Raw genomic sequence first — 19,557 nt, 5'->3', positions numbered from 1 at the left:
ATACCTTGGCCACCTGATGCGAAGAACTGACTCATTTGAAAAGACCCTGATGCTGGGAAAGATTGAGGGCAGGAGCAGAAGGGGATGGCAGAGGATGAGATGGTTGGATGGCATTACCAACTCAATGGATGTGAGTTTGGGTAAACTCTAGGAGTTGGTGATGGACAAGGAGGCCTGTTGTGCTGCAGACCACAAGGTTGCAAAGAGTCAGACACGACTGAGCAACTGAACTGAACTGACAGTGATCAAGGCTATTTTAATTTTCATGTATTATACTCAGAGTAAGAGTAGCTCAAACTTTCTCCATGTTTTAGTGTATTTTTAGTGATTCACCTATTCTTTCAAAATTATCAGGTAAGTCCTACCATGGTTTCAAGTCCTGTTCATGTTAGGATGTCACAGTGAACAAGAAAGGTAAGAATCTCTTTATAGAGACTACAGTCGTGGAGAAGTAGAGAATTACACAGCAAACAAGTAAAAAAATTAACAAGATAATTTCAGTAGTGAAAAAAACAAAGAGAGTACTATGATAGAAAATGATAGTCATTTTAGAAAGGGAGGTTAGGGAAGGTTTGTATAAGAAACTAACATTTGAACCAAAGCACCCTGAAGACAGACTAGCACATTTTATCAGTTTCTCCTTCTTCTCCTCCCACTTCTCCTTTTTGTCTATTTAGTGCCAGCTAAGATCCATTGATATATGAGGAAGGGATAGTAGAAGCCCTAGTGAAAAAACATTCCAAGATAAGCTGGGGTGGAGTCCTCTTGGAGAGAAAAGGTAAGTATAATGCTAGGCAAGTGCCAACAGGCGGATGGCCATCTCTCACTGAAAGAAACCACTCAAAATGATGCCTGGGCTCATAATTCAGGGGTGAGAGATGGATTTGTGCAGTGAGCAGGTACTGCACAATAATGGTTAAGTAATATTTGCAAACAAACCACAGGTAAGTCAGCCATGGGCAGCTGAGATGGGCTCAGGAGGAAAAGGGTTGGGATAGGGGCTGAAAAGATGCTACTGAGCTGAAGGCAAGAGGTCCTGACCTAATGGCCAAGCAGAAGTCATCATTGCCTTCATTCACTCCTATGTGGTCTCTGCTTGGGACCACCCACAGAAAAAGTGGTCTACTCACAGCCGGAGGATGCTGGAGGTCTTCCTTCTATTAGAAAGATAATAATATTTCATCTCCTAACCATGCTTGAAAGATTCTACAGCTTTACCATTCATGATTATTGCCCCAATAGGTTTAATTATCTGAAATAAAAAGGAGAAAAGATCTCCAGAGGGTTTCCAATCAATGCCCTGCCACTAGAGAGAATAAATAAAGAAACTATCCAGAACAAAGATTAAAAGTTCAGTTAGCTGACCAGACCCTAGGCAAATTTGTGAAGAGGATGAAAGCTGTCTTTCTATCTACAGTTATAGCACCCTTCGCTGTGTGAGGTTAATGGGCCTTATTTTCCTCATGCTTAACACTTATTTAAAGCTGTCTGCACCTATTCTCTTTATTAGGCCGCCTCCTCTGTAAAATATAAGGTGGAAAAAACTGTAACAAATGAAGTCATTCTAAGTAGTCAAGGACTCAAAACAGTTTGTAAGTCATCCTTCGGTATCCACAGGGGGTTGGTTCTAGGACCCCTATGAATAACCAAAAGCCAAGCCTGCTCAAGTCTCTTATATAAAATGGTGAAGTATTTGCATAGAATCTGTGCTTATCTGGAATACTTTAATCATCTCTAGATTACTTATAATACCTAATGCAATGTAAGTGCTATGTAAATAGCTGTACATACAATGTAAATAGCTGTACATATCATGGAAATGCTTTGTAAATAGTTGTCAATGTGTGGCAAGTTCAAGTTTTGGTTTTTAGAATTTTCTGGAATTTTACTTCCAAATATATTTAATCCAAGATAGTCTGACTCCATGGATGCAGAGGATACAGAGGGCTGACTGTAACACTTAGTCAGTTGCAGCCCTGATTACAGATTTACCTGGAGGATGGAAGTGTCATGGAGAAAGAACAGTTGCCGTCTACCACAGACACTAAAGCAGGTAAGAAAGGCACAAGAAATGGACTTTTCTTTTTACGTTTTTTTTGGGGGGGGAGGTTCTTTTCTTATTGAGGTATAGTTGACACATAACATTATATTAGTTTCAGATGTACAACATAACTATTCAATATTTGTATACTGTGAAATGACAACCACAGTAACTCTAATTACCATCAATTACCACATGAAGTTAAAATTTTGTGCGTGGATGACTTTGTTCAGTTTCTGAAAATTTCATCTACCTGTATAGTTATGATAGGTACATATATATGTGTGTGTGTGATGAGAACTTTGAATATTTATTCTCGGCAACTTTCAAATATGCACTGCAATATGTTTGGCTATAGTCACAATAATGTACATTACATCTTTGTTACTTCCTTATTGTATAATTATTGACATATACATAAGAAAAATATACCTATCATAAGTATACAGGTAGATGAAATTTTCAGAAACCGAACAAACTCATAAACTCAGCACCTAGATCAAGAAATTGTGACCAGAAACCCCTTCTTGCCCCTTCCTGTCATTCCTGCCTCAGGGACAGCCACATTCTTGACTTCTGACACCATTGATGAGTTTTGCATGGTTTTGAATTCTATATAAGCGGAATCATAGAGTGTATTCTTTCATATCTGGCTTCTTGTGACTGATATTATGTTTGTGTGATTTGTTCATAATACAGCATGTAGTCAAGGTGAGGGCAGGGGGCCTGGAACCAATCCCCCATAGATACGAAGGATGACTGTATTTACAGTTATTCATGCTGTATAATACAAGAAGTCATCTCGTAAATGCCAATAGTTGACCCTCAGAACTGAATTCCAGCGAGACAGCAAAAGAGACACAGATGTATAGAACAGTCTTTTGGACTCTGTGGGAGAGGGTGAGGGTGGGATGATTTGAGAGAATGGCGTTGAAACATGTATGATATCATATGTGAAATGAATCACCACTCCAGGTTCGATGCATGATACAGGAAGCTTAGGGCTGGTGCACTGGGATGACCCAGAGGGATGGTACGGGGAGGGAGGTGGGAGTACACCCATGGCAGATTCATGTTGATGTATGGCAAAACCAATACAATATTGTAAGGTAATTAGCCTCCAATTAAATAAATTTATATTAAAAAAACAAACAAACAAACTGAATTCCAAGCATGCTTAAAGAGGAAACAGAAACTTATCCCCAGAGTAAAATTAACTCCCTTGGCTAAAATCTTTTTCTATTTTGTTCATTGAGCACTGAGCTCATAATGCATTCTCTCAGACTTTCTTATTTAATTTGAAATTTACGTCTGAGCTACTCTTAACATCAGGATACAGATAGATGAGGTTGAGTCACAATCCTTTCCCACTACTCAAGGAATGAAGCCAAGCTGTTCTCTTGCTCAAATTTTATTTCTTCTCTCACAAGTAACGATGCTTAAAGGTACACCAAGAACAGCTGCCAACAGCCCATCCTCTGGGACACTCATCCAGCTTAGCCAGTCAATTGCTGGCATCTGCTCACAGGTTGCAAACATCAGGACGTGCTTGTGATCATTATCGAGGCAATTCTAAGCCTTGCAAACACACACACACGAAGGCCTGGGCTGGTGTGCCTCTAATCCTGGAGCATGTGCTTCATCCATTTCACCAGCTTGCCTCCCCAGGCTACCCTGGCCCATGTCAGACACCTAGAGATTCATGGCACTGGACCAAGAGGCTTCGGTTCTCACCAGACTGCAAACCATCTCTAACTTTCACCGGATCCGCAGTAAAATGAACAAGACAGAAGCTGGCATCAGTTTGACTGCAGGTGTCGTGCCAGGTCTGGCAGAAAATGGTCAGGGCCAGCCTATGAAAATGTTTACTTCAGTGTCTTGAAAACCAAAGAGTTCAAAACAACACACCATCCTCAGAGCTATGTGATACTCACAGTTTAGGATAGGAGTCTGTAAAATGTTCAGAGGTCTTCTAAATTGGTGGGAGAGAAAATATTTCCATTTTGGAGTAGGTTTGGTGCCCTTTGTCCAGACTGAGAGGTAGTATGGGGCCCTAGAAAGAACAGATTCTCAGTCAGGCATGAGGGGGCCCTAGCATTCCCAAGTGGAACCCCAATATCCTTTCAGAATTCCACAGGCCCTACGATCTGTTCCTTTGGAGACTGATCTCATGTCATTTTCCAACCAAAGGGTTTTTAATTGTTTTCAATTGTTCTTATTGTCCAATGTGGCTTCCCTGGTGGCTCAGTGGTAAAGAATCCACCTGCCAATGCAGGAGATATAGGCTTGATCCCTGGGTCAGGAAGATCCCCTGGAGCAAGAAATGGCAACCCACTCCGGTATTCTTGCCTGGGAAATCCCACGGACAAAGGAGCCTGGCAGGCTACAGTACATGGGATCACAAAGAGTCAGACACAACTTAGGTACTAAACAACAAACAACATTGTCCAATGTACTTTTTTAATATTAGTAATTAGAGACTATGTGGATGCTAACCACATGTGGATAATATCACTCTAATGGCAGAAAGTGAAGAGGAACTAAAGAGCCTCTTGATGAGGGTGAAGTAGAAGAGTGAAAGAGCCAGCTTAAAACCAAATATTAAAAAAAACTAAGATCATGTAATCCAGCCCTATTACTTCATGGCAAATAGAAGGGGAAAAGGTGGAAGTAGTGACAGATTTCCTCTTCTTGGGCTCTAAAATCACTGTGGATGCTGACTGCAGCCATGAAATCAGAAGACAATTGCTTCTTGGCAGGAAAGGAATGACAAACCTAAAACGTGTGTTGAAAAGCAGACACATTACTCTGCCGACAAGGTCCATATGGTCAAGGCTTTGGTCTTCCCAGTAGTCACGTGTGGTTGTGAGAGCTGGACTGTAAAGAAGGCAGAACACCAAAGAACTGACACCTTCAAACTGTGGTGCTGGAGAAGACTCCTGAAAGTCCCCTGGACAGCAAGGAGATCAAACCAGTCAATCTTAAGGGAGATCAACCCTGAATACTCATTGGAATGACCGATGCTGAAGCTGAAGCTCCAGGATTTTGGTCATCTGATGTGAACAGACGGCTCACTGGAAAAGTCCCTGATGCTGGGAAAGATTGATGGCAGAAGGAGAAGAGGGCGTCAAAGGATGAGATGGCTGGATGGCATCACTGATGCAATGGACATGAACTTGGGCAAACTTGGGTGAGGGACAGGGAGGCCTGGTGTGCTGCAGTCCACAGAGTCTCAAAGAGTCAGACACGACTGGGTGACTGAAAAACAATTAGAGTCTGAAGGGAAGTAACTGGGATTTGAAGAGCTGAGATTCTGGGATTCTTTAGGAAGGCTTACTTCATGGAGTATATTTGGAAAAATATTATTTAATTAAAGAATTGGCCCATTCTCAATAAGCTGATTTTCTATTCTAGGGCAAAAAAAAAAAAAAAAAAATTAGGCAAAGGCAAGAAATAATGCCAATCAGACAGAGCATATCACATCTACTCTCATTCGGTCATTAAATATTTTTAATCATTTTTAAAATTTTTAAATGAACATGTGCTCATTGTAACCAGTGATACAATCTAACAACGTATAAAGAAAAAATTATGCATCTCTCTTTAAATCTTCCTCTATTCTCACTCTCTTCCCAGAGAAAACAGATATTAATGGCCAGCTATACACTTTCAAACCTTTTTATGTGTATATAATATATAGATACAAAAATTGAATCATACTCTTCACATAATTTTGCAGTTTGCTTTTCTCCTTTAATTACATTATAGAAATCCTTCCAAGTGAACAATTAGAAGTGGAATTCATTCTTTGAAACGACTGCATAAAATTCCAATGTATGGATCTTCTTATTCAATAGTTGTTTTGATGGAAAGTAAGGTTGTTTCCAATTTTTGTTTGTTTGCCAATGAAAGCAGTGCTGTAATAAATATTAGTACACACGTCCTTACATACTGGTGCTTTAATTCTATTGGCTAGAATTCTACTCACTCTGCAAGGTCGGAGCTTAGGTACATTACTCGTTTTAATAGCTATCGACATATTACTTTCTTTAATCCATCTGGACTTTATCTTTTGTATTAAGAGGTAGGAATTACAAATTTTGCTTTCTGCCACATGTTTAGCCAATTTTGCCAGCATCATTTATTAAATAAGCCACCCTTTTCATAGGTTGCAATGCCACTTTTAACATATGGGCAATTCTCATGAACACCTGGATCTCTTTCTGGAGTTTCAATTCTGTTTCACTGCTACATTTATCTGATTTTATGCCAATAACAAGCCATTTTGACTACAGTGGCTCTAAAACTAGGCTTACTATCTAGTGAGGGAAGTATGTCTTATTATTCTTTTGCATTTTGTACTCTAAGATGAGTTTACCAGATGTCTCAGTGGTAAAGAATCTGCCTGCCAGTGCAGGAGACACAGCAGACATGGGTTCAATCCCTGGGTTGGGAAGATCCCCTGGAGGAGGAAATGGCAACCCACTCCAGTATTCTTGCCTGGAGAATCCCATGGACAGAGGAGCCTGGTGGGACTACAATCCATGGGGTCACAAACAGTTGGACAAGACTGAGAGACTGAGCATGCACCCACTTTAAGATACCTATTCTTCCATTTGAACTTAAATTATTTTATTCAACAAAAACATTAAAAATTCTGAATGAAACTGCAAATATTTGTTTATTGAAAGAACAGAAAATTACACAGCTTTAAGTATTCCTTATAGATGATTGTACATCTCTCCATTTATTCAATAAGTTGTTTTAGGTTTTTTTTTAATATGGGTTCAAATCATGTAAAACTATTCTTCTGTATTTTAAATTTTGTGCTTATAATTGGGATTTTTTTTCAAAGTCTATTTCTAGCTTACTGACACTAGTAAAAAAGAAAAATTACAGATTTTTTATATTTATCAATTATCCAAGTGAAAGTGAAAGTGAAGTCGCTCAGTCGTGTCGGACTCTTAACGACCCCATGGACTGCAGCCTACCAGGCTCCTCTGTCCATGGGATTTTCCAGGCAAGAGTACTGGAGTGGGGTGCCATTGCCTTCTCCCATCAATTATCCAAACACCTTATCAAATCTAGAACATTTTTTAGTCTCCATGGGTGTGCTAAGTAACCAATCAATATCACTACAAATACATTATCTCTCCTGATATTTATATCTATTACTTACTTTTCTCATCTTATTACATTAGCTAGTACCTCCAAATCAATGTAAATAATTGCAGTCATAAAAGGGAGCTCTATTTTGTTCCTGAGTTTAAACAAAATAACTTCAACACTGGACTTCATATTAGATTTGCTAAAAGGATTTGATAGTCTTTTCATGTTTAAGTAAATATCCCTATAATCCTATTTTGCTTATAGTTTAGTCAAGAATGACTATTTAATTTTATAAAGTTATGTTACAGTATGTTATAATTTAAATCCATGCTTGTTTCTTCTTTTAGTTTGCTCATTTAAAGAACTTTTATGTAGATAATACAGCCTACTGAGTTATGGTGTGTTATTCATTTTATACAGGGCTAGATTTGGTAAACCAATGTTTTAATTAGACTTTTGCATCATGTTTACAAGTGAAATCAATATACACTTATCAGATTACATTAGTTTTATAAAATGAACTAAAGGACTGTCTGTTTTTTCCTAGGGCCTGAAATTATTTACATAACATAGGAATTTTCATTTTACTTCATAATTTTACTTCATCAACTTAGAAAGGTATTATTAGATATTATGAGAGAGGGTATTATTATTATTTTTCTTTGGAGCAAGGGTATTATTGTTATGCAACTTTTAAACATGACAAGGAGTAGACGTTCAGAAAGGTATGTAGGCTGACTAACATGAAGCAGCTATTATGTATGAAGTTAGGAATGAAATACCAGGGTCGTGATTCCAGGCCTGGACCTTGGTCTAACCGTGTACCACCTCCTCTCTCCAGGATAAGCCTCAAATCCTGACCGAAACAAAGACATCAGAAACTCTACAGCAGGACCAATGAAAGAAGTCACCTTTGGAGAATACCCAGTGGAGCAGTCACAAGCCTTACAAAGAAGAGTTGTGAACTGCTGAGAAGCCACAACCAGAGAACGATCTCCTTGGTATCTGATCCTTTGAAATGGGATCATCCAGATGGAGCAAATGGACCACAAACAGTGATTTAAAATAGTGGATTCATGAAGGGCAACTGTGTAGGGTTGTATAAAACTATGTTAAATAATGATAATTCATGTACATATCTTCTTTTTGTAATTTACAAAGAGTAAGTTTAAAGAGGTTAATCGTTTGTCAAGGATTACACTCTATATCTTAAAGGTGATGCAACACTCCATATTCTTCATTTTCCCCCCATACTTTTTAAATCATGCTCTTTGTGTGTTTCCTTCATAGCAGTTATCACTCATCTTGCAATTATTTCATTTATTTATGCTACTTGTTCTTTGCCTACCCACTGCCCTCCCCAGTTACAATGGAGGTAACATAGGAGGTCATATTATACTATTGCTTTATCCACAGGCCTGAATACAGTGAAAAGGCATTCAAAATGTATTTATTATAAGAGTGAAAAAATAAGTACCATACACCATTTATACCCAAAGTGATCCCTGCTTGAATCCTATCTAGAAAGGACAACAGCTTTCCCTCCAGAAATGGTGGTCCCACTGCACACACAGTTAGAAATAATACTGTTTGCTGCTGCCTTTGTAAATATAAAATAGGCTATGCATCCAAGTCGGAGATCTCCATATCAATCTTATACAATCACTTTATTTGACAGAGACATTCTTTTTTAAAGGCAAATCAGTGTGAACTCTCAATATCCCAAATTAGATCGAGCACGCAAGTTCAAATGAGTTAGGCATTAATTACTCACCACCACTGGCCTAAGTTTGAAACCACCAGATCTCATTTTTCACTGGGCTGACATCCTGAAAGGCACCATTTGTCAGGAGACCTCCCTTGTATTTTTTTCTTTTCCTTCCATTGTTTCACTGAATTAACCAAAGCAATATTAAACAAGTTGCTAAATACAGGTATTAGCTCATTTGTAGCTAATTATTACAGGTAAGTGGTGCAGTAAATGAAGCACCCTTCACCCTCCCCAGTCTTTTTTTTTTTTTTCTTTTTTTTTTCTTGAAGCTTTTGTGATGTTCTCCAGGTAAATCCCATGCATAATGTAAGAGTGGCAATGTTGTTTGCATAATAAGCTATTTTCTACCACAGAAGCAGAAACATTTTATCGCTATAGAGAAAGCTCAAATTATGAATACATTTTCATATAAGTTGATTTATGTGAAAATTACAAATAAATGCAGAGCCGAGCTGCAAGTGAATTGTTTGTTCCCAGTTCAAGGAGTGGTGTTATTTGAAATTAAAAAAGAAAACAACCCACCACATCCTGCTAAGAGAAATATTTTTAATGTTATTCAGACTGAAGCACATATCACATGACCCAAGAAGAAAAACATCATCTGGTCCAGAAGTAGGACCTGAGGTTGCAAAGGCTGATTTCTGAAGCCATATATATATATGTACACACACACACATATATACAACATTTATATTATCCATGATATATGCATTTTTCTTGCACTTGGGCTGCAAAGATTCTCAGCAAACTCTATAACTACTTCTTTCAATAGTCAAAGGAAGTTAAAAGAATAAATGGAGGCCCATTATCACTTCTGCAAGAGCTAAATGTGTATTAGACATGAAAATGGTTTTGTGTAAGACCCAAAGTTTCTCAGACAACTGCAGGGCTCTCAAAGTGGGATGCACATTTCTAGTCCAGGCAGAATCGTGGAGGGTCGAGAACTTACCTTGTTAGGACACCCCTCCCCCATTACACTAGCATCTGGCATCTGGGTGGTTGATCCATAACAGGAATATGAGGCTGGTCACAGAGCTTGGGCTAATGTCCCACACCTAGAGGAGACAGGTTTTAGGGAAAGGAGATAGTGACATGGCACCTTGGACAAGTCTACATAGTAAAATACTTGCAACTTGTTTAGCAATTTGGGCACCATATGCCTGTAATTTTCCTAGACCTTTAAACTTGCCTGGATTACACTCATCATGGGCCATGATCACAGAAAACATCTCATCCTGGCTGTTGCCCAAGACTGCAGCCCAATTATGTCTTAACTGTTACTTAATAAATCCTTAGCTTTATAGTTCTTGATTCTGATAATGATCTCTGACCCTGTTTGCATTTCACAACCCTTCAGACCTCTTAAACCAGCTTACTGAACTTGGATGTCTTCTTCAGCTCTTTGCTCATGTGTCCCCCAGAATCTCAGGATGCTCAAAGCCACAAAGGAGAATCCTGTTTCCTGGCCTTGCTCATGGAGCTGTGTGACCTCCAGCCACTCCATCTCCCCCTTTTCCTCCCCATACCACAGAGAGGGGAATTTGAGTAATACAGACAACTAATCTAAACACAGGTCTCAAAAGTCTCACCTTTACTGTTCTCAATTTATTGGCCTGTCAAGACATGTTACATTTGTAGATCTGACTTTTTACAAGCCCCCTCTGCCATCTCCAAACCACTAAATAAAAAAAAATTTTTTTTGGCAAGTATGTTGTTGTTGAGTCTCCTCGTCATGTCCAGCTCTTTGGAAGCCCATGGACTACAGCATGCCAGGCGTCCCTGTCCTTCACCATCTCCCAGAGTTTGCCCAAGTTCATGTCCATTGAATCGGTGATGCCATCCAACCATCTCATCCTCTGTCTCCCTATTTTCCTCTGTTGCTCTCTTCTTCTGCCTTCAATCTTTCCTAGCATCTGGGTCTTTTTCAATGAGTCAGCTGTTCGCATCAGGTGACCAAAAAATTGGAGTTTCAGCTTCAGCATCAGCATATTTCAGCCCAAGCATAAACGGGAATCATGTAACTTGCCTGGCCAGTCTCATTCGATCAGATAGACCAGAGCCCACCCTTCTTTGGGCCCCAGATTCAGGTATTACACAATTGCCCAAGGATCTCTGCCACATTCATTTTGTCTTTATTTCTTATTTGCATTCCGTAGGTTGACTCTGTGCTTTTGCTCCAATACTATGCTGGAAATCTGTGTACAATGTAAAAATAAATACATCATTTTTAAAATACATTAAAACGCTGTTTTAATTACATTGTCCTGGATTTTCACATTCAGTAGCTCGACAGTTGGAGAAGAAATACCTGGATAATTTCTGTACCACTCAAATTTCAGTCTATCAACAAACCTTATACTTGAGGCTTAAATGCCAGGTGCCTGAAGAAGACTCTTCTCTGTTATTCTCTGGTTCTATCAATATAAACAGCCAAGAATAAGCACACATGTGTGCATGCCTGCTAAGTCGCTTCAGTCGTATCCAACTCTTTGTGACATTATAGACCATAGTCCGCCAGGCTCCTCTGTCCGTGGGATTCTCTGGGCAAGAATACTGGAGTGGGTTGCCATGCCCTCCTCCAGGGGATCTTCCTGACCGGGGATCGAACCTGCATCTCTTTATGTCTCCAGCATTTGCAGGTGGGTTCTTTACCACTAGTGCCACCTGGGAAACCAAAGAATACGCATACATCCTTTTAAATTAGATACTAAGAAGACACCCATGAACACTACCATGTAGTTTGTGTCCCTTGCTAATACAGAAGGATAAAGTAAAACGGTCTTTAAAGAACAAACACTGGAAGAGTCCACTCACTGAGGCAGAAAGCACAGTGGCAGATGCCAGGAACTGGGAGGAGAAAGTGGGGAGTTAGTGTTTAATAGCTACAGAGATTCAGTTCTGCCAGGTGAGTTCTGTGCATGGATGGTGATAGCACAATACTGTGAGTGTATTTAATACAACTGAACTATATGCTTAAAATGGTTAAGATGATAAATTTCATGTTAAGCGTGTTTTACCATAAAAAAATAATAAAAGATAATTATTGAACCACATTTTTAAACTAAAAAATATCACATTTTCAAATTCTAATACAGCTATCGAGTCATTGTTTAACACCTACTCTATATGCCTTGTACTCAGCTAGGTCCTAGGGATACAATATTTACCGTGAGAGACCCATGCTCTGTGCTCGTGGAGCTGAGAGCTAGTCGGGAGAGATGAATATTTCAAAAAGCTAGAATCTGATGAGGACTTTGAAGGAAAATTGAAAGCTGTACAGGACCATTTGAAAGATGCCATCCTCCTGACCCAGCCCACAGGAACAGACAAACCTTCCTGGGGAAGAGGCATTCAGTGGAACTTGAGGAATGAAACAGAACTCATAGGAGAAAAGGGTCTAAGGGATGCTTGATCATGGAACATTTCTCAACACACCATCTCCCCACTGAGGTCTCTTGAGCTCTGGATTTCTGTAATACTTGTCACCCAGCAGTATTTTAAAGGCCAGATTCACACCAAAAACAAGTATCTTTCTCTGGAAAGTGAAAGTGTTAGTCATTCAGTCGTGTCCAACTCTGTCTGACCCCATGGACTATAGCCCACCAGGCTTCTCTGTCCATAGAATTCTCCAGGCAAGACTACTGGAGTGGGTTGCCTTTCCGTTCTCCAGGGGGTCTTCCCGATGCAGGGCTCAAACTCAGGTCTCTTGCATTGGCAGGAGGATTCTTTACTGTCTGAGCCACCAGGGAAGCCCTCAAATACCAACAGAGAGTCGGACCTAGACACTGGGCAAAGTCAGTAATAACACTGTTGGCATTTTAAGGGCCTCCTTCAACTTTCCTTTCCAAAGCTCTCATTGGCACACACTGAAGAGCAAAATTCTGTAAGGACCCAATAAGGTTCTTATAAAGCTCAACATTCAGAAAACTAAGATCATGGCATCTGGTCCCATCACTTCATGGCAAATAGATGGGGAAACAGTGGAAACAGTGTCAGACTTTATTTTTTTGGGCTCCAAAGTCATTGCAGATGGTGATTGCAGCCATGAAATTAAAAGATGCTTGCTCCTTGGAAGGAAAGCTATGACCAACCTAGATAGCATATTAAAAAGAAGAGATATTACTTTGCCAACAAAGGTCCGTCTAGTCAAGGCTATGGTTTTTCCAGTGGTCATGTATGGATGTGAGAGATGGACTGTGAAGAAAGCTGAGCACTGAAGAACTGATTCTTTTGAACTGTGGTGCTGGAGAAGACTCTTGAGAGTCCCTTGGACTGCAAGGAGATCCAACCAGTCCATCCTAAAGGAGACCAGTCCTGGGTGTTCACTGCAAGGACTGATGCTGAGGCTGAAACTCCAATACTTTGGCCACCTCATGTGAAGAGTTGACTCATTGGAAAAGACCCTGATGCTGGGAGGGATTAGGGGCAGGAGGAAAAGGGGATGACAGAAGATGAGATGGCTGGATGGCATCACTGACTTGATGCACGTGAGTTTCGGGAGTTGGTGATGGACAGGGAGGCCTGGCGTGCTGTGATTCATGGGGTCATGAAAAGTCGGACATGACTGAGTGACTGAACTAAACTGAACTGAAGGTTGGAATAAATTCTAAATGTTTGGCAAAATGTTTGGCTAAAAGTTTGTCATTAATTGCTGAATAGCATGTTACATATTTTAACTTACATTTCCATACTCTCATGTCTACTGATCACCCAGTCGACCTTACACTTGGAGCCGTTTTCCAGCATCTTTGACATCTGCGTTATATGTAACACATGGTGCAAGTTTGGAAGCAATACCCTCACACTCTCAGCGCTGCAAAGCACACACACATTTTCCCATCTCTGCTCTGAACCTCACAAAGGCAGGGCCCTCGTTCTATTCCCTAATGAATACTCTCAGTAGTTCCTACAACATCATAGGTGCTCAGTAAATATTTTATAACTGAATCCCCTTCTTGGTCTCAGCTTCTGAAATTCTTTTCACACATTGCTGTATTAGAACCCCCGTAACATCTAGATGTGAAATCGTAAGGCTCTGGGAGTCAGACAGAACCTAGGTTTAAATCCTGGCTCTGCCATTTACTGAAACTATGAATTTAAGTCAATTACATTAACACTCCAAACATTAATGTCCCCATCTGTGAAATGGGAACAATAATACATTTCTCAGTGATGTTAAAGGACACAAGCAGATGATGAACATGTGTTGCACATAAAAATGCTGTGAGGAGGCACCGGTTGTTAGTCCCCCTTTACAAAAGAAGATGGTATGACCCACTGAGCTGAAATAACTTCACCACAGATGCACCTTCATCAGCTTCATATTCTTGACTTTAAGGAAAGTAAAAGGGGGAAACAGTGCAATTATTGAGACTAGGGCTTTTTTTTTTTCTTTTAATATTTACTAATTAAATAGTAAAAAATGCTCTCATATTATGTACTGGTTAAATACAATAGACTGACCTAACACCTTGTACCTCTGAGAAGGGTCTACACATCAAGACATATAGCAGCATATGAAATAAACCTAGCAGTGCTTCTCAAAACCTAACACGTAAATCAATCGCATGAGGATCTTGTGAAAATGCAGATTCAGCTTCACTGGGGTGGGAACTGAGAGTCCCCATTTCTCACAAACTCTCAGATGCTCCCCAGGCTCCTGCTGTCTGCACACCACACTTTGAGTAGCAAGGTTTTAAAGCACCACACAAAATATTAGGTATTATCACTCCAAAGTGAAAACGAAGGTTGCTCAGTTGTGTCTGACTCTTTGCAATCCCGTGGGCTATTCAGTTTGTGGAATTCTCCAGGCTAGAATACCGGAATGGGTAGCCTTTCCCTTCTCCAGGGGATCTTTCCAACCCAGGGATCGAACCCAGATCTCCTGGGTTGCAGGTGGATTCTTTACCAGCTGAGCCACAAGGGAAGCCCAAGAATATTGGAGTGGGTAGCCTATCCCTTCTCCAGGGGATCTTCCCAAGCTAGGAATTGAACCAGGGTCTCCTGTATTGCAGGCAGATTCTTTACCAACTGAGCTATCAGGGAAGCCCAGCACTCCAAAGGCCGTACCATTATAATGATGGCATCAAACCATCTCATTTCTGTGCTCCATGCAATGATTTCCCTAAAGTCCTATGATTTTCTTTCATTGTTGCTTAAATGCCATAAACTCCTACTTTGACCCTGACAATGATCATAATAAACCCATCTGAATAAACCCCCCCTGAGCTCCTGCTCGGCAATATCTCTCAGCTGAGCACTACACTGCTTATAGTTGCCTTAGCTCTTCTCCTCTTTAAACTACCGTCAAGTCAGAGAACCAGACTCACATCAAAGTCAATTTGAATTCATTTTGTACAATTTCAACAGATACTATTTCAAAGGGCTCTGCTAACTTCAAAAATAATATTCATTACCTGGTTGTTGAAGGAAACTGCTCTCAGGATATTGTACACTGCCATCCCCTAATTTGGTAATTCTATCAGGAAAAGCAATTAAGTTTGTCTGACATGACTTGTTTTTATAAATCCATGATGCTTACTGCTCTTAATTTAATTCTCCTCTTACCACTTATAATTTCATTCTCATCTGACAGTTCATATTTTCTCTCTGAGTGATTTTTCCCCCCTTTATATTACTAATCACAGAAAACTCAGTGAATAACATCAGCCTTTGGTTTGGAAAGAGACTGGAAAATTATGGGCAGCACACAGGCTCCCTTCAGGGAGGGCAGGAATTTTGTTCCTTATGATTCCCCCCACCCCTAAAGTAGTGCTTGGCATACAGATGGTGCTCAATAAATACTAGCTATCAGTTATCATGCCAAGCGCTGCAAAGGCAAAGAAGACCCAGGTCTTTCCCCATATTTCGCATTAGTCAGAAGGCAGACGTTTTAAAAGATGATTACAAAGCAATCTGAAAAAAAAAAGGTACTGTGACAGGACTGCCAGTGAGAGCTGGACCTTACGATTTTATATTATTTTCAATGTTGGAAAAACGTCCATCAAAAATGTTGCCAGCGATGATGTTTTATTGATTGGAGACCTGTACTGCCTGCGATGATGTGCAAATTACAGCAGCACAATTGAGGGGATGGTCCGCTGGGGGGTGATTCTGGAAAACCTGAGGTCAGGGAAGGCAATGGGTAGAAGTCACCTGGTGAGTTTCAAGCGATGAGCTGTGGTCACAGGACAAAGGGAAAGAACACGTTTTATGAATAAGAAGGAGTGTGGGCAAAGACACAGACTTGTGTCACTGGATGCTGTGTTCAGAGGACTGAAGGCATCTGCTCAGGAATGTGGGGCTCAGTGAGGAAGCAGCCAAAGATGGAGGCAACAGGGCCAGGAGCCAGATCCTGGAGACATTCTGTGCCGAGCTTGAAGACAATCAGGAGGCAATAGGGAGCCACTAAGATATTCTGGGCCTTCCCCGGTGGCTCAGATGGTAGTCTGCCTGAAATGCAAGAGACCCAGGGTTCGGTCCCTGGTTCAGGAAGATCCCCTGGTGAAGGGAATGGCAACCCACTTCAGTATTCTTGCCTGGAAAATCCCATGGACAAAGGAGCCTGGCAGGCCACAGTCCATGTGGTTGCAAAGAGGCAGACACGACCAAGTGACAAACATTTTCACTTTTTTGTTTTCAAGGTGTTTTGGGCAGGAGAGTGAGATGATAAGATTGTGTTATGAGAAAAATCAGTCCTGACTGAAAGAATTTAAGGAATGGATTTGATGGGAACAAGACTGGATGTAGAAGAACAGGAGACAATTGCCATTGTTGCTGTGGGCATTCAGTCCCCAAATCATGTCTGGCTCTGCAACCCCATGGACTGCAGCACGCCAGGCCTCCCTGTCCCTCACCATCTCCCTGAGTTTGCCCAAGTTCATGTCCATTGAATCGGTGATGTCATCCAACCAATTCAATCGATGCAGAAGAACAGGAGACAAAGAATGAGGAAAAGAGGAGGCTTAGGAAGAATGTTAAAGAGGTAGGATGGGAGCCAGAGAGAATGGTGTCAAGACAACCAAAGGAGAAAAAAGTTTCAAAAAAGAATAAAGTGGTCAACATTGTCAGGGGCTGTTCAAGATATACTCATTAAATATCTTTTGGGAAAGCATCAAGAGTTCATTCAACACATAGGGTCTACTTCCACATTGCTGTAATCTCTACCAAAAGCTTTCTTGCTCATCAGACTACGGCAACATGGTGGATGAAAAAGTACCCTCTGAAACTAAAGGTAAAAAAAAATCAACATCTAGTAATTGAGCTTGGCCATTTATCACAAGTAACTCACAAGTAACAAGTAAGATGGTCCAGAAATGTGATTAGGAGGGTATGAACATATCGTGAAAATATAAAAGAAATTACCACTATATTATGTTGTGACTTGCCTAGTATGAAGTTATGAAATGTTAAAGTTGAGGGGGAGCATGTGCTTCTAATAAACAATCAAAAATGGGTATTGGAGAATAAATGACCTATAAGCATATGAAATGATGCTCAATGTCACCAACCATTAGGGATATTAAAATCAAAACCTCAGTGAGATACCACTTCACACCCATTAGGATGACTACTATTTAAAAGCAATCACAAAAGTATAAAAATAGAATCTCAAAGGTGTTGGCAAGGTTGTAGAGAAATTGGTAACCCTTGTGCATTATTGGTGGAAATATAAAAGGGTGCAGCCATTGTGGGAAAAAGTACGGTGGTGGTTTAGTCGCTAAGTCATGTCCGACCCTTTGCAACTTCATGGCCTTCAGCTTGCCAGGCTCCTCTGTCCATGGGGATTCTCCAAGTAAGAATACTGGAATGGGTTGCCATTTCCTTCTCCAGGGGATCTTCCCCACCCAGAGACTGAACCTGGGTCTCCTGCATTGCAGGCGGATTCTTTACCAACTGAGCCACCAGGAAAACAGAATATGGCTCCCCAAAAAAATCAAACACAGAATTAACATATAATTTAAGAATTCTACTTCTAGGTCTATAGCAAAATAACTGAAAGCCAGGACACAAGTGGATATTTGTACATTCATGTTCTTAGCAGCATTATTCACAATAGTCAAAAGGTAGGGAGCAACCCATCCATGTATGAATGGGTAAACACAGTATGGTATAAACATACAATGGAACATTTTTCAACCTTAAAAAGGGAGAAAATTCTGAAACATGCTCTAACATTAACAGACTTTGAAAAAATTATGCTAATAAGTCAGTCTCAAAGGATAAATATTGTAGGTCAAAATAGTCAAATCATGAAAACAGAAGTCAAAATGGTGGTTGTCAGGAACGAGGAACAAAGGGGACTGGAGAGTTATTGTCTAATAGGTACAGAGTCTCTGTTTGGGAAGATGAAAAATGTTCTTGAGATGGATGGTGGTGATAGTTTCATAATGATGTGAATGTATATATTCACATATATACATTTGCTGATTAGACTACTCCTGGAGTTTAGGTCTGGGCATCATGCTGTGAAAAAGATGGAGATCAATCAGGCATGATCATCAGAAAGAGGCCACGGTGATGAATGAACTTGAATCCACATCATGGAAACAATGACTGAAAGCCTATCTTCCCAACCTGTGTGCCTTGGCATTCCTGTGCTCCGAATCGTGTGCAGCTATGCCTGGAGATGAATTGTTCAGTCCTTGAGCATGACTTGGAATCGTTGAAGACTCCATACCAGCCAGGTGTGGCCAAGGCAACCCTAGTAGGGGCTCTGCATTGTTCAAGCACAATGGGTCTGAGGATGCCTTTCATGATTCCCTGAAGGAAAGCACAAGAAGTAACTATTTTAGGCTGTGCTGGGTCTTCCTTGCTGCGTGCAGGCTTTTCTCTAGTTGTGGTGAGTGGAGGCTACTCTCTCTGTGCAGGCTTCTCATTAGAGTAGCTTCTCTTGTTGCAGGGTCTACCCACGTGGTTCTAGTGGTAAAGAACTGGCCTGCAATTCAGGAAACATAAGAGATGCCGATTCAATCCCTAGATCGAGAACATCCCCTGGAGGACGGCACGGCAACCCACTCCAGTATTCTTGCCTGGAGAATCCCATGGACAGAGGACCCTGGTGGGCAACAGTCCCTAAGGTCACAAAGAGTCAGACATAACTGAAGTAACTGAGCATGCTCTTGTTGCAGAGCACGTGCTCTGGAGCACAGGCTTTAGTGATTGTGGCACGAGGGCAAAAAATGACTCTTGACCCTGATTCTCAGCCTGGATATACTGAGCATAAACAAGGTGCTGTACCACCTGAGACATCCCCCTTGGCAGCCAGAGTCAGAGCACACTGTTGCCCATCCTGAAAGCGGGACCGAGGAACCTGATGTTGAGGTAGTTCATATTCCAGATGCCCAAAGAGCATGTGTCTGACCCTAGGTGCTGCCAGTCAGAGACAGTGGGTTGGGGAAGGAAGCTGATAGGTGCCCCAGTGGATGTGGTTCCAGGGCTGTTCAGAACCTTTCTTTGCATACAACAGCTACTTCTCTCCCTGTGGAGCTCACATACCCCTCCGGGAGGCATTGGTACCACTGGCACCAGCTGCTCTAACAATGCACCTGCATTCTGCAAAATAGAGCTTCAGCATATTTTGAAACACTTAATAGGAAAAAGTTCAACTGGATTAGAAGTCTTTTCTCACCAACAT

The 19,557-nt window shown here is 40.8% G+C and overlaps 1 long non-coding RNA gene across 2 annotated transcripts in view; it reads right to left on the bottom strand.

Moving 5' to 3' along the window:
- Positions 1-19,557, bottom strand: part of LOC139183626 (uncharacterized) — a 97,870-nt gene that overhangs the window by 42,721 nt on the left and 35,592 nt on the right. The window contains exon 1 of one of the 2 annotated variants that reach the window (XR_011567176.1): positions 1-19,557. This exon is cut by the window's left edge and continues 20,523 nt beyond it; it is cut by the window's right edge and continues 35,592 nt beyond it. This is a non-coding gene — a long non-coding RNA (uncharacterized lncRNA). The other variant, XR_011567177.1, reaches the window with a different exon arrangement.

Source organism: Bos indicus, chromosome 6, assembly GCF_029378745.1.
Source record: "Bos indicus isolate NIAB-ARS_2022 breed Sahiwal x Tharparkar chromosome 6, NIAB-ARS_B.indTharparkar_mat_pri_1.0, whole genome shotgun sequence".
NCBI lineage: Eukaryota > Metazoa > Chordata > Mammalia > Artiodactyla > Bovidae > Bos > Bos indicus.
The sequence above is the reverse complement of the archived record's forward strand: the minus strand, read 5'-3'. Positions and strand labels throughout refer to the sequence as shown.